The sequence below is a fragment of the Camelus bactrianus genome, chromosome 14 (assembly GCF_048773025.1).
Source record: "Camelus bactrianus isolate YW-2024 breed Bactrian camel chromosome 14, ASM4877302v1, whole genome shotgun sequence".
NCBI lineage: Eukaryota > Metazoa > Chordata > Mammalia > Artiodactyla > Camelidae > Camelus > Camelus bactrianus.
In genome coordinates this window covers 12,045,808-12,061,157 of record NC_133552.1, presented here as the reverse complement: position 1 = coordinate 12,061,157, position 15,350 = coordinate 12,045,808, and the positions used below count along the sequence as shown (strand labels likewise).

At 43.3% G+C, this 15,350-nt stretch overlaps 1 protein-coding gene across 1 annotated transcript in view; it reads left to right on the top strand.

Moving 5' to 3' along the window:
* Nucleotides 1–15,350, top strand: part of LHFPL6 (LHFPL tetraspan subfamily member 6) — a 196,129-nt gene that overhangs the window by 157,475 nt on the left and 23,304 nt on the right. The gene's annotated exons all lie outside the window — the stretch shown is intronic.

Genomic DNA, 15,350 nt, shown 5'->3' with positions numbered 1-15,350 from the left:
GTTCCTTCGAGCCCTTTGGTGAAAGGAGCTATTTAAATATAAATTATGATGACGCAGCTTGCATCTCACATGTCAGGCATGCTTGGTTAGCTGCGTCCGATGTGTAAGTTATGCTTCCGCCAGGTTATAAAGATGACGATCCCAGATCGACCTTCGTTCTTTAAACCAGTGGTAAGGCAGAGATTGATGGTGCTCCACGCGGCATCTGAGTGCAGTCTGCCTCTTTGAACCTCAGCATCGTGCTTGGAGAAACCAGAGCCTCTGTGTGTGTCTCTTCTTGGATGTGTTTTCTTAAGAGACCCAAGGGATGGGGGTGGGGTGAGGGGCAGGCTGTTAGTAAACTGAGAAACTTTCTATTTGTTTCTTTTAGTGCATTTTCCTTTATCAACATATTGCCTAATAGGGTAAGAAAATGAAACTGAGAGAAGAAAATATTTTTGATCAGGTGTATCGGTTTCCTGAGGCTGCTGTGAAGAAGCACCACAAGCTGGGTGGCTTAAAACAAGAGAAGTTCATTCTGCTGAAGTTCTGGAAGCTGAAAGTCTGGAATCAGGTGTCGGCTGGGTTATGCCCCCTCTAAAGGTTCTACAGAAGAGTTCTTCCTTGCCTCATCGTAGCTTCAGATGGCGCCAGGCGTTTCTTGGCTCCTGACAGCATCACTCCAGACTCAGCTGCCATCTTCAAGTGGCCGTCTTCCCTCTGCGTCTGGGTGTCTTCACATGGCCGTCTTCTTATAAGGATACCAGTGTTATTGGATTAGGGGCACCCTGTACTCCAGGATGACCTCATCTTAATTTATTACATCACATTTTGAGGTCCTGAGGGTTAGGACCTCAACACATCTCTCTGTGGAAGGGGGGACATAATTCAATCCATAACACCTGGTTAGGGGAGTTTCAAAAATATTAAGGAGCTGAACCTTTCCCTCTTATAAAATATCACAAAAAAGCCTGGTATGAGCTCAGGTCAGAGCCCGGGGACTCTAGGCTCTCCACCTCTCCAGGACTCCTTACCACTTCCCACCTGTGCACTTGCCCTTTAGAAACCACAGAGAGCCCCCAGCCCCGCCCCAGCTGAAAAGCTGTGGAACTAGATTTGCACTGGGTTCCTTTCTCAAGTAAAATCCCATTCCTTTACAGCAGGCAGCTTTAAGGAGCATACATTCTGAAAATAGTCTGTTTTTAGAGCTTATTTGAAAGCAATTGCATTGCCTTCGTTTATGGGTTTTAAGAGAAGTGAAAGGGAATCTATACTGAAAGCAAATGTCCTCCAGTGTCACCTCAGCCTTGTCACCAGCCACCCTTCAAAGAGAGTCAGGTGAGAAGCTTAATACAGATGAAGGGTTGATTTTCTTTCCCCCTAAATTTGAACATCCGTATAACATCGTGGCATTCAGTTCGCCCTCTAGAATCGAACTCTCTCCTCTAATACAAATTGGGAAAGTGGAAACTCATCCTCGGAAGGATTGGAACAGACAGATTCCCTGGCAGTCCCACCTGCCAGGCAGCACCAGCTCCACCAGCAAAACCAATTACCCTGCACCGGAAACTGACGAGGCTCATACCACAACCCACCCTGAACGATGCAGCCCTCCGGAATAGCTACCCAGGCTCCTGGGAAGAATGCAGGCTTGCTTATCAGTCTGGGAGGCTGTGATCCCCTGGCAAGGAGAAAGAACTGTGTATTTCAGATGGCTGGATGCTGCGGAAGGAGCAGGCTCTGGGAAAGAATACACAAAACAGCCCAAGGGGAAAGAGCTCACGTTAACTCCATAAAAGGAGGCTTTCAGTGGTCTCAGCTGATCCATATTTTTAGAAAATTGTTTGGACTCAGCCTGCCTGACTGTAATACTATTGCCAGAACCAGCAATGAGATGGAGATAAACATGATGTTGTCATCTTTCTTTTTATGCCTCCCATGAAGCCCTGGGTCGTACAAATCATGCTTGACAGCCTTTGACGAGCAGCTGCTCAGTTCTGCTCGGGAAAGGAGGCATTTATCTGAGGCTCTGTTCTCTCGCCTTAAATAAGCTAGACATCTCGATGCTGGGGATAGTTCCCTTGGAGGAAGCTGATCTAAGCCACGCCTTTCACATCCTGGAGACCGTTCTGTTTGCAGGCTTGTGGGGAGCTGCGGCTGGCACGGTAGGGCGTGATGGGGTCCATGGGACCAACTGGGGAAGCCCGAATCTCACTCGTTGGGTAGCAGTGGGCCACCTCTGAGCCTTGTGGAATGTGTTGTGCCCTGTGCCCAGGTGGCAGCCCAGGTATTTTCTTCTCTGTGTGGCAGCGTGGTGTTGCAGAGATAGCTTTGGACAGAGGGACAGGGGATGCTCCACTTCCGAGTCCTTTACTAGCTGTAAATTGGAGCGTTTCATTTCTGATTCCTTTACTGTCCCTTCATCTTTTTGAGCTGGAGCTTGGATTCATAGATTCATTCTTCTAAGACTGAGCTCTTCATACGATATACCAAAAGACAAGAGGGTGCTACACATAGGTGAAGCCACGGGATGAACCCCAAATATCTTACTGGAACATCCAATGTACTCCAACTCCATTATGGAGAAAGTATTTTTACACAAAAGAGTAAAGCTATCTGTGGAGCAGAATGGAAAATCCCAAAATAATTTCTCAAGGTGAAGTAAGGCAGACCCATTCCAGAGGAGGACTGACCCGGGGAGGACCCCAGCTCTGTAAGGTGTGAAATTCACTCCTCTTCCTCTTGGGCAATATTTTGATGGCAGATTTCGAGAAGCACTAAACTGGATCATCCTGAGGGTCCCTTTCAACTCTTACATTTGAGAACCCAGTTCATAAACATTAGAGTCCCTTTGCCCACTGAATAAAGACCACCTTCCTTGACCCAGAGTTAACAACCTTCTCAAGGGTCACTGACCATCCCAACCACTTGGCCATGACTCTCCTCTGTTCCTTGGTCCCCTACTTCGTCCCTTTCACTTTCCTCCAGCCTGCCTTGTACGTGCCCATCTCCAGGCCTCTTTTCTTCACCTGGGAGGACTTCATCGGCTCATCAGGACCCCATTTATCCTTCCAGGGCCACCTTCTCGTTTCCAGCAGAAAATTAACCAATTTCTATGGTAACTGTTGGTTTTGCTGCTAATATCACACAAGTACAAGCTTGAAATACTATTTCTGTGTTACTTTTCTTCCTCTCAGATGCTAGAAGGAATGAACCATCTTCAGTTTTTTCATTCCTCCACCGTGTAAGCCCCAGGCTTTGCACAAAACCCAAAGCCCACCAGCTCAATTAATGAAGCAAAGATCAGTTAGTATTGTTTTCTCTACCAAAAATGTATATATATACACTATATATAAATATATTCCTAAATATATCTCAGTGGGCCCCAGGGATATATCTGGTGTTCAGTTTTAAAGTCTGTGTGTAAAATTCATAATCAGGTATCAGCAGGCTAAGAATGAGAATTCCTGACTCTACTTTCTGCTAATTCTGCAATGTGAGATGGAACATTTATCCGTTTTGGGGGGGGGGTTTAACATTTTTTATTGATTTATAATCATTTCACAATATTGTGTCAAATTCCAGTGTAGAGCACAATTTTTCAGTTATACATGAACATATATATATTCATTGTCACATTTTTCCCTCCATGAACTACCATAAGATCTTGTATATATTTCCCTGTGTGATACAGTATAATCTTGTTTATCTATTCTACAATTTTGAAATCCCGTCTATTCCTTCCTACCCTCCACCCCCTTGGCAACCACAAGTTTGTATTCTCTGTCTATGAGTCTATTTCTGTTTTGTATTTATGCTTTGTTTGTTTGGTTTTTGTTTTTCTTTTTAGATTCTACATATGAATGATCTCACATGGTATTTTTCTTTCTCTTTCTGGCTTACTTCACTTAGAATGACATTCTCCAGGAGCATCCACGTTGCTGCAAATGGCGTTATGTTGTTGGTTTTTATGGCTGAATAGTATTCCATTGTATAAATATACCACCTCTTCTTTATCCAGTCATCTGTTGATGGATATTTAGGCTGTTTCCATGTCTTGGCTATTGTAAATAGTGCTGCTATGAACATTGGGGTGCAGGTGTCATCCTGAAGTAGGGTTCCTTTTGGATATATGCCCAGGAGTGGGATTCCTGGGTCATATGGTAAGTCTATTTCTAGTCTTTTGAGGAATCTCAATACTGTTTTCCACAGTGGCTTCAAACTGCATTCCCACCAGCAATGTAGGAGGGTTCCCTTTTCTCCACAGCCTCTCCAGCATTTGTCATTTGTGGATTTTTGAATGATGGCCATTCTGACTGGTGTGAGGTGATACCTGATTGTAGTTTTGATTTGCATTTCTCTGATAATTAGTGATATGGAGCATTTTTTCATGTGCCTATTGATCATTTGTATGTCTTGGAGAATTGCTTGTTTAGGTCTTCTGTCCATTTTTGGATTGGGTTGTTTGTTTTTTTCTTATAAAGTCGTATGAAATGCTTATATATTCTGGAGATCAAGCCTTTATTGGTTTCATTTGCAAAAATTTTCTCCCATTCGATAGGTTTTTTGTTTGTTTGTTTTACTTACAGTTTCCTTTGCTATGCAGAAGCTTGTAAGTTTAATTAGGTCCCATTTGTTTGTTCTTGCTTTTATTTCTATTGCTTGGGTAGACTGTTCTAGGAGAACATTTTTGAGATGTATGTCAGATAATGTTTCCCCTGTATTTTCTTCTAGGAGGTTTATTGTATCTGCTCTTACGTTTAAGTCTTTGATCCATCTTGAGTTGATTTTTGTGTATGGTGTAAGGGAGTGTTCTAGCTTCATTGACTTACATGCTGCTGTCCAGTTTTGCCAACACCATCCGCTGGAGAGACTGTCTTTATTCCATCATATATTCTTGCCACCTTTGTCAAAGATGAGTTGACCCAAAGTTTGTGGGTTCATTTCTGGGCACTCTGTTCTGTTCCATTGGTCTATATGTCTGTTTTTGTACCAACACCATGCTGTCTTGATGACTGTAGCTCTATAGTACTGTCTGAAGTCTGGGAGAGTTATTCCTCCAGCCTCTTTCTTTCTCTTCAGTAATGCTTTGCATTTTGTGTTTTTTTTTTCATTTATTTTAATATACTTCTTAGGATAATCTATTTGAAAATGATACCAGTGATTTCATCATGACTGCTTAAGATAGTATTTTAAATACTTAAAGTATTTTTTTCTCATTGTGAAAAGACTTTGTAATCACATTTCAATGTATGTTTTTAAGTATTTTATATCTTTAAATATAAAGAAACACTTGTGACAAAGTATAGAACTTTAAAAATTGAATTAAAATTAAAGAAAAAACATATTGGACTGACGGGAAACAAATTCTCGAGTACTTTCAAAACTTGTCTGGGACCGATCAGTAAATCACAGATGGAAAAGTAAAAAGTTTCAGTTATCCTTGACATTTCAAGAGGGAAAAGAAAACAGAAAAGGAAAATCGTTATAGCTGTCTTGAAAGAAATTGCTTCCAAATTGTTGTCTGTCAGCTATTCCAGATGGCTTTGCTGTTTTTTAGAGGGATTGATGGTATTTTAAAAAGAACTGAAGAAAATAGATGAGGTTTTTCTTTCCTAATGTCCCAGAAAGTGGATGAAGGAAAAAAAAATCTTAAAAGAAAATGCCTGTTTTAAGTACGTTAACCACCTGTACCACTTCATTAATGGCACCCATGAATGACGTTATGGTATGTTCATGCTCTCTAATTTTTCAGTGGTGAAAAATGTGCCTTATAAGTATGTAGGTAGGGGAAAGAATATATATATCCTAAGCTAGAAGTTAGGTGAAATCTGTTACAAATGTCTTATATAATTCTAGTCTATAGATATATATATGTGCATGTATAATTCATACATGTTATGCTCAATACTAATATCAGCTGTATATAATTGTAGGACTTGTGTACATGTGTACGTGTGCATTCACGTGCATATGCGTGGCACGTTTGTATATGTGTGCATGCATGTGTGTGTAAATAATCCCTACAGCAGCTCTGCAATGTGGCTTTTACTCCTGTTTACTGCTGAGGAAACATGTCCGAGAGAAAGACAAGAAAGTTACCCAGGACCCCAAAGCCAGAAGAGAACGTGGGCAGACTTCCAAGGCTGTGCTCTGAATCGCCCCACGACATTGTGGCCGAGTGTGTGAAGCCTGTGTGACGTTTGGTTCTCACTATGGCTTCAAAATCAGCTGTAAAGACCTAGATTTAAGTCTCGCTTCTGCTATGGTAATTGGTCAAGATAAAATCCAGGCAACCTCATGCTTTCATTTTTTTTTTGTATAGAAATCTATACTTCAATTAAAAAATTTTTTTATTTAAAAAAAGATGTATAATAAAAAGAATATCTAGAACTTCAAGGAAAGTGGCGGATGAGTGCACGATAGACTTGTGTTCATTACTACACAGGATCTTCATTTGGCAGCCTCTGTGTTACATTTTCAAAAGTATTTTAAACACTCTTCCCATTTGCTGCAGCTTCGAGGCATCCGGAGGCTCGCTGGGGCAGGCTGCAGGCTGCCCAGGGGTCTCCACAATGTCAGCTTGCAGAAAGCCTTTCACCAACCATTCACGGCATCACATGTAGAGTTTACTACTTAAAAAAAAAAATGTGCCTGGCATCTTACTTTAGTGTTGTTAAGGGGTCCCTGATTCACATACTTAAGGGCCTTAGAAATAACTAAGAAGATAAGTCACATCTTGACCCTGAGGCTTTTTTGTTAAGTCCAGTAGAAATGAGTGAACAGGGCTGGGAAGCACAGAAACCCTCCAGTCTTGGGCACTTGATGTATTGGTTAAGGACACTAGAGGGGAGAGAGGTTTTGCTCTTCCTCCTAAATCTTGTTATGTTCGAACTAAAACGGGTTTTTTAAATGGAACTTCTATCACAGGAAAGCTGAGTTTGCCCCGGATCTGCCTCTGGTTACCATAACCCCTTGTTGACGCTCAGATCTCCCCTCTTGTTTGTGACTCCATCCCAGCCAACTGGGGACATCACTTCTGGCTCCACCTGCCTCACAGAAAGATCGCAGTGCCTTTAAATGTAAAAAGAAAAAAAAATGGCAGAACAGACACGAGTATTATTATCTTTGTAGCCGTGTGTGGATCACCTACCTAAGGGTGAGGTCCGCAGGCGGCAGCTGTTCCCTCCGTGCTTACTGAGGTTTGCGTGGCTAATGTGACTGCTGGGGCAAGCGCTCATTGCTCATGGTTCCCGGAATAGCCTTGCTGGAGTCCTCCCTGCGTTCCGCCTGAGAAGAAGACCTTCTCTGAGAGAAGTGCAAACACACGTGGTCTGGAACCGAATCCACCACCCTTCCCTACGTGCCCCCCAAAGTCCAAAGCTCAGCAGTAGAAACCATTCATGGAACTCTTCCTGGGAATACTGAGCCCACTTCCTTTCAGGCACTCCAGCCTGCGATCCTTGCAATAACCCCGAGAGGGAGGCTTCCCCCCATTTTACAGATAAGGAAAACAGAAACCTAAAGTGTTGAAACAGTGGATCTGAGGTGCTCTTAACTACCAGGGTTACAAAGATGTTGCTGTCAATCAGATGTAATTTACCAGAAAACTGTCCCATAGAAGTGACATCTCCCCCAAAGTTTCATTGTTTTAAACAACTTTATTTGTTTCTGTCAGTGCTTGTTGCCTAGGACTCTAGAAAGAGCAAAGACAAGTCAGTCATGGCTGAAATTAGCTTGTGAAGTTTCTCTCTGAGCTGAGGAGCCAGTGAATATTCTGGTGCCTGACCCTGCATGTGTCTTTTGTGTCTTATGCTGGAGAACCTGGAAAAGGAGAAGAAATGAGAATCAAGGAGCCATTCCTGAAAATATTTTAAGAAAACCTAAAGTATGTTCTCTTCTGCAGGATGTTTTCAGCAAAGAAATTGTCTTATTGTGATTTATAAAACTATTTCTGATAGTTCAGAAGTAGTCTTGTTTCTATGTTATGTTTTAACGTTGTGGTAAGATATGCTTTCTCCTTGGCTCAGTTTCTGATGACGAGGAAATCGTTTTTCATCTTCATGTCTCCATATGCTCTTTGTGGGCAGAACTCTGTGTGCTAGAATTCACATCCAGCTGCTCCCTCACTGGCACGCAGAGGAGGGGGAATCTGTAGGGTCCCCAGGAGCCCATCCCTTGTCTCTGGAACTAGGCAGCAGTAGAAGTGTTCCTGGTCACCAAAGCAGAGTCAATCGCAGAGAAATGGTGACTTGAAGTCTCTCTCCCGCCCCATTCCTACTTCTCCATTTATACACAGGGTTCCATACACGTATGAACATAGGAAGTCATGTCAGAGCCAGGACCGGGAACACTTTGGGATTTGGGGGGACGCTAGAAGGTAGAGGTTCAGAGAATTGGCTCCGATTAGCCTGGAAGTAAGTCCCTGGATCTACCACTTAGTAACTCCGTGAGTACACTCCTGCTTCTCTGAGTTTCACCTTCCTCTTCTGCTCCATGAAGGCAGTTATATATTTTATATGAGCTATTAGCTAACGATTATATAATTAGTCCAGAGCTTTTGTAAGTGCTGAGCAAATAGTGTCGCAACTATTTAATATTTAACCAATAGCATGAAGCAGTGAGTTGGATGCAAGTAAACTTACCGTAGAGACCCTGGGCTTCCAGGAGATGTAATACTTATGTTACATTTTATGTTATACTGCAGTGCAAGGTGGTAAGCCCAAATAAATGGTACAGAGTGGGTCCCGGTGGGAGCCCACGGGCACGAGGAACGCCCGGCCAGGACAAGCTGCGTGTTCAGGTTTCTAGACTTTAACAGCTAGTATGTTCTTGGAGCCTGAGCACAGGTAAGTGTCTCAGAGGGAAGGGATTCAGCTTTCAGAGATGAGAAAATTCAAGATACGTTCAAAGAATCTGTGATTGATTCCCTAGTCAAAAATGCCTTCGAGACTGGCCAGGGTACCTGAACCGTTTAGTGGGACCTGGCTCTAGCCAGCTGGCTGCAGGCTCAGTATGGGTATATCTTTCAGTTATCCAGGAGAGCCAAGAAATCTGGACTTGCAGGTGAAAAATCCCACTGAGTGTAACACAGTGTTGGTCAGATTCAGCACATGTGTGTCCTGAACTCAGGTTGTGGGCAGGCAGTGTGTGACCTGGAGGGGACTTATGTCCAAGCACTGGGATAAGCACAGGTGGACAAGAGCCCTGAACCGGGACCTGGGGGTGGTTTGGGCTCTGTGTTCCCGGACATGCCTCCTCCATCCTCTATGCCTCAGTTTCCAGAAAGCATTTTGAAAGGAGATGTGGCTTACGAGTGCCCAACCAAGCCTCTTCTTTCTAGAATACTTAAGTATTTCTTACTCATTGTGTGTTCAAAGTCTGAAGAGTTTGAAACTGGCCCTTGCTCTCGTCCCCTCCCTACCAGTGGATTTAGTTTGTCGTTACATTTTGTAAAGGGGCAGTTATCACGGCCTGAAAATGGAGGACTGTCTTGTATGTAAATTAGCATAAGGAGACGGCGAGGGAAACACGCCAGCCTCTTCCAAAGAAAGGTCCAGATAACAGGCTACAAGACCGAGCAGCTTTCATGAGAAAAGGGAAGAAAACAATTTCCCTCGGTGCTTGCCCCAGAAAACAAGATAAAGGAACTGGAGGACGGATCAAAGTATCCCCAAAAAACATAAAAGATGAATTGATGGGAAACCCTTGTGTGACCACTAAAAGGGCGCTAGGTGGAAAAAAGTCAGGCTATTTAAAAAAATAATAAACTGTGGAAAGAAGGGAGCCATAGTCATGGAAAAAAAGTGAGATCACATAAAAACCTTCAAGAGTGGCCTGGAAAAAATAAGACTCTTGAGTTTAACATAAGTACTATTCCTACCACCTGTGGCGCGTAATTGGCATTGGCTGACTGGAGGTTTGTTTTGCCTTCTTGGCAGGAGCCAGATTGTTATGTTAATACTCCGTTGGCTAAGTGTTAAGTACTGACTTTGAATAGAAAAAGGTTTTGCAGCAGGGAAGATTCCCAGCATCGGGTTCTTACTTTGAGCTCTTTCCGAACTTCAGATTTCACACTTACGTTCTAAAAAATAATTAGTATCATGGCGGGTGTTTCCAGCATTGTTCAAAAAGGAAGAGCATTTCCACTGGGACTGTCTCCTGACTGGCGTATACGTGCAGGCGGAGTGTGTCCAGGCTAAGATTTAGGTGCATTTGGGGTGAAGGGCAGACCCTTTGTTAACAGAGCATCACAACACAGCCCCCAAGGACTACCTTTTTGCATTTTTCTGGGCCGTCTCTTCTCCATTAAGGCGTCTCAGCCTTGAAGGTCACTCCACTGACCTGGCTCTTCAGATATTTTAATTATCTTGAACAGGGCGAGGCCAAAACCCCAGGGTACTCAGGCTGAAATGACCTAATAGACAGTGCATTATTCAAAAATTATTTTTTAATTTGAGAACTGTTGAGTCATTGGTTTGGCTTATTATTCTTTTCTTTTTAGGAGGTAGCATCTCCCTAAATCTGTAAGACCTCTGCAAAAAGACCTCTTCCTCCTGGTCTGTGGCACCCTGGTAACTGATTCCAGCTAGGTGCGCGGTGAAAACGGGAAGACTGAACTAATTTACACTAGTTTGTGGTTTATTCATGACCCCTTAAAAGTTGCAAAGTCTTTAGGATTGCAAAAATAGATTTCTTCTTAATTGCCAGTGAGCGGTAGCTGTCAGTGATCTCACACCGCCTCCAGTCCCCCCACCTCTGTTACCACCTTCCTCAGGTTGTTCCCACTTCACAGCGGGTTTCCTCACTTTCACACCTTTCCCCACTGATGTTCAAAACGTGTGACTTTTTTCCATCATGTCTGTCGCGGCAGTGAAACAGGAATTTGGTTCCAATACCACATAATTAAGCCCCGTGAGGTAACCACAATGTTTATAAATCTAATAAAGAAAATCTATGTAAATAATATAAAAGTTTGTGAGCCAGAGATTTGAACTAAACCATTTACTCCCCAGGAGCAAATTAGTCAGCGAGAGCTCTAAAAACTCATTAGGTCACTAAGATTTCATTTGGGCAGCCCCTTCGCGTTCCAGAATATTCCCTGAGCCTCATCTCAGCTTACTGTGTAATATCTTCATGGTACCTGATTCAGGGATTTTGCAGCTCTGTTGCCATCAAACATTGATTTCCACAACATGGTCTAAGGTTTAACAACTGCTAAAGCTGAACAATGGCAGATTTCTTCCATTAAAAAGGTGTTCTCACTTTTATGTTTAACTGTCTCTAAGTTGACAATATTAGTACTTCAGTATAGACGACGAAGTCCTAGTTGATTCCAGTATAAGGGCAGTTAGTTAACATTTGTAGTATCCGCTTCTGAAATCCACACTCCAGAAGAAGTTAATTAGCCTAAGTTCCCGAACCAGAGACCACACTACAAAGGCAGTTAACACAAAGCTTTTCAATATCATTATCTGTACTAACTCCAAGGTTTAATCATTAGCATAAGTTGTATTAGAGATCATTTTAAATTGAGAAAATGGATCATGTTTAAGTAATGAACAGATAGATTTATACCAGCCTCTTGGCCCTTGTACAACTAGGGCATGTACCAGCCAGGGATTGGCCAGTAAAAGAGACCACTCTAGGTATTTCAAGTAGGAGGGATATAGTCCAGGGATTTGAAGCTGCATGGACCTATTAGAAGGTCTGGGGAGGTGAAGATCAGGGAAGAACTCAGGCGATCAGGAAGTGCAGGGATTAAAAGTAAGGACAGCTGATGATCTGCCCTTAGTGGGTGAGGCTGCAGGGGGATGCCTGGAAGCCACTCCCCAAATCTTGTGTCTCCTTTCTGCAGAAAGGCATGCCCCTGGCTGCAGCTGCCGATGGGAATTTGGTTTATCCCTCCCTTTTACCTTCTCATCGACAGACTATGAGCCAGAACTTCTGCTGGCAGGAGAGTTTTTGAAATGTAGTTTCCTGGCTTCTAGCCCCACCTAGAAAGGGAGAATCTAAAAGAGTAAGGATGATTTTGATGTTAACAAGCAGCATCAGGCATAGGGTGTAAAAAGGTGGCCAGCCCGGTGTTGGGGAGGAAGAAATTCTCCTCCACCCTTCTTGGTTCTTCTGGCTTGTCTAAGAATTAAATTGACTTGACATGAAACAGAGTCAGAGGAGAAAAATCAAACAGAAATCTCATAACATGTATGCAGGGGAAAGCCTCAGGAAAAACTGAGTAACTCACCAAAACGTCAAAACCCTCACTCACTTTAAATAGCATCTTCAGCTAAAGACAAAGAATGTTGAGGGTTAGTCCTTTGGGACTTCAAAGGAGAGGAAGGTAATTTTTACCTGGAGATGGAAAGGCAAATGCTTGGTAAATAATTGTTTGCTGGGACCTGCGGAAACAGTGGGACACAGAGTGGACTCTGATCTTTAAGCCCTGCCTGGGGGAGCTTCCCCCACCACACCTGCCCATGCATATTCTTTGCAGGTGTCCTTGTAATAGCTCTTCCTGGAACAGGCCCTCTGTCTACATTCTTTTAGGCAGTTAGGGGGAAGGTCAAACTTCCTTCCCGAATCTTTTGGGTCTTTATTGTTTTTAAGCTCAAAATAACCCACATGGCAAAGAGACATTTTGGAGTGGCAAAATTTGTTCCCCTCCACCAGCATCCTTTTGAAGTGATGTCTTAGACCTAGAACAACCTTCTCCAATAGCACTTACTGTGATTATGAAAATGGTCTGTATTTGCACAGTCCAATATGGCAGCCACCGGCACTGTGTGGCTATTAGGCACTTGAAATGTGGCTAGAGGGATCGAAGAATTGGATATGTAGTTTTATTGAAATTTTATTAACTTAAATTTAAATACTACACGTCACTCGTGGCTACTGCATTGGTCCTTGCAGGTCTAGAACTCTACTCCTGTGCTGGCTCCCATTTCACTAAATAGAAGATACTATCTGATCCAACCTGAAGTGTCCCTGATCTGACTGTCTGAATATTTGTTGTGTTTAGTGTGTGTTGAAGGTACTTGTTAGGAGTGACTATCTGATGGAGTTGGAGAGAGTTTAGAGAATTGGTCATTGGTGAGACTTGCTTTGACCTTAATGCACAACAGAAGCAAGGTAGTGGGGAGGCCACCGATGGTTGCCTACAGAATCCAGTCACTGCAACCACCACTTAGCCTGATCGGTTGGCAAACTTGCACTTTTCTCCCACAAATGTTTCCCAGATCTTCAGAATCTGCAGTCTCTTTACTGTTAGCAAATACTAGCAGATGACAAAACAAAGACTACATAAATATTAATATAAAAATCCAGACTGGGGGAGGGTAGAGCTCAGTGGTAGAGCTCATGCTCAGCATGCACGAGGTCCTGGGTTCAATCCCCAGTACCTCTATTAGAAATAAATAAATAAACAAACCAACCAACCTAATACCTCCCCCCTAAAAAATAAAATCAAGTAAAAATCCGGATAAGCTAGCTGCCCTCCACGGAGCACTTTTCAAAATGTGAGCATGTGCTCGTAGTATTTTTTTTAAAATTCTTACACATAACACAGATTTCCTATGTATAACATTATTGCTAATTTATATGGTTGAATCCGCATTTCATAGTGTTACAAAGACAGGCCAGTGTTCTACAAAAGAACCCTGACTGCCAAGGGTTTTACCAGTTCAAGAATCACAGGTCTGCTTGCTCCTTAGACACGCATTTACCAGTTCCTCTCTATTTAGTCTTCCCAGAATGCTGGGCTCCTCGTACTGGACCAAAGCAGGTGCTTTCATGAACACCTGACACCCATTTTCCTGCCATACTGAGAAGAACATCAGCAAATAAGATTGTCTCTTATTTGTTTGCCTGGCAGATAAAGAGAATACTGATGGCTTAACTGTTGCTATTTTTCATTTTTCTTATCCTTGAACATTTTCTATCTGTCTTTCTGCCTGTGCCATCGTTTAAAAATTGCTCACAAGCTCTCAAAAAGTGGTGTCACATATTAGCTTCAGAACTGAGTATCATGGAAATGATGCCACATTATTTATTAAACATTCATGGAATTCAGTTTACACAAACTCTGGCATCCTCATTAATTCTCTCTTTACCTGACGGTGGATAAAACTAGTTCGGAATTGTCTTTGGAATGCTGTAAATTCTATCCTAAGGCGAAAAGCCAAAGGAAACCAGTCACTGGGGCGTTTGCTTTTTCAGCAACCCTCATGCTATTGCTTTCTGAATTATCCTTCAGCCTCAACACAATTCACATTTATCCAGTTGCACCCAGGCATCCTGGAATTTGTGATTCGCTGTTGCCGTGATTCTTCACGGGGCATTCCCTGGGATCACAGCCCCTCGGCATTAGATGCTCGTTTTCCTGTGGCCCCAGGGATGGACTGGAGAGAGAAGCAGCAGAGGGGGGAATGTGTGTCAGTTCCTGGGGGAATCTCTCCATACAGCCAGCATGGAGGTGGGGGCGGGGTGGTGGAATCGGCTTCTTCTTAGACGCCTGAGAGGAAACAGACAATTTGTATGGGTTACAACGACTCAAGTCATCTGGTGGGGCGGGGAAGGGGAGAAGCAAAGGGAGGTCAGGAAGAGACTCAATCCAGAAATCCTGAAGGTGCCTTCGGGGGCCTTGTCGTTCTGCCCCTATATTACCATATTCATGGATTTTCTTATTTAGGGGCCGCCCTCCTATAGCTCCCTTTAACCGCAGCCCCTCAGACAATCAGACTGTGTAAGCGTTGGTCCTGCTGGCTCAGCACCCCCGTGGGACTTAGGGTGGTGATAATACCGCTGATGGACGGGACAAGACGTTGCTTCCAGACGAGCCCTCCGTTTGGAGTGGGGAGTGCTTCGGTCTCATTCAGCTTCCCGTTAAACCGTATGAGGCTTCGATGCCCAACTACAGACTCGCCAATCCAAAGTTGTCAGGTCAGGGTGCGCTGCCTTGATAACTTGATTTATATTCAGATAAAACCCGTCACTTTCTTCAGTGTAAACATCAGACCTTTTGGTCTTCGCTGCAGGAAGAGCTGAGATTACGGCAAGCGTCTGTGTTGTAGAGCATCTCCCAGACGCGCGGCCCCTTCGCGATCGTCAGCTCCTCAGTGGAGCCTGGTAACCGGAGCCCAGTTCGCAGGTTCCATCAGTGTGCCCAAGTGGGCCGTGAAAATCTTTATGCTGTCTCTGCCCTTGGTAAAACTTGATGATACTGAAACATTCTATTTTGATTCTTAAATTGGGGAAAAAGAAAAAATAAAAATGATCTAATGAATAATGAAGCATAACCAAGTAGGCACTTTTACTGGCTCCTGAATTACTTGTTTACATGGAATGATGGTGGAATTGGTTGGCTTTTTACAAGA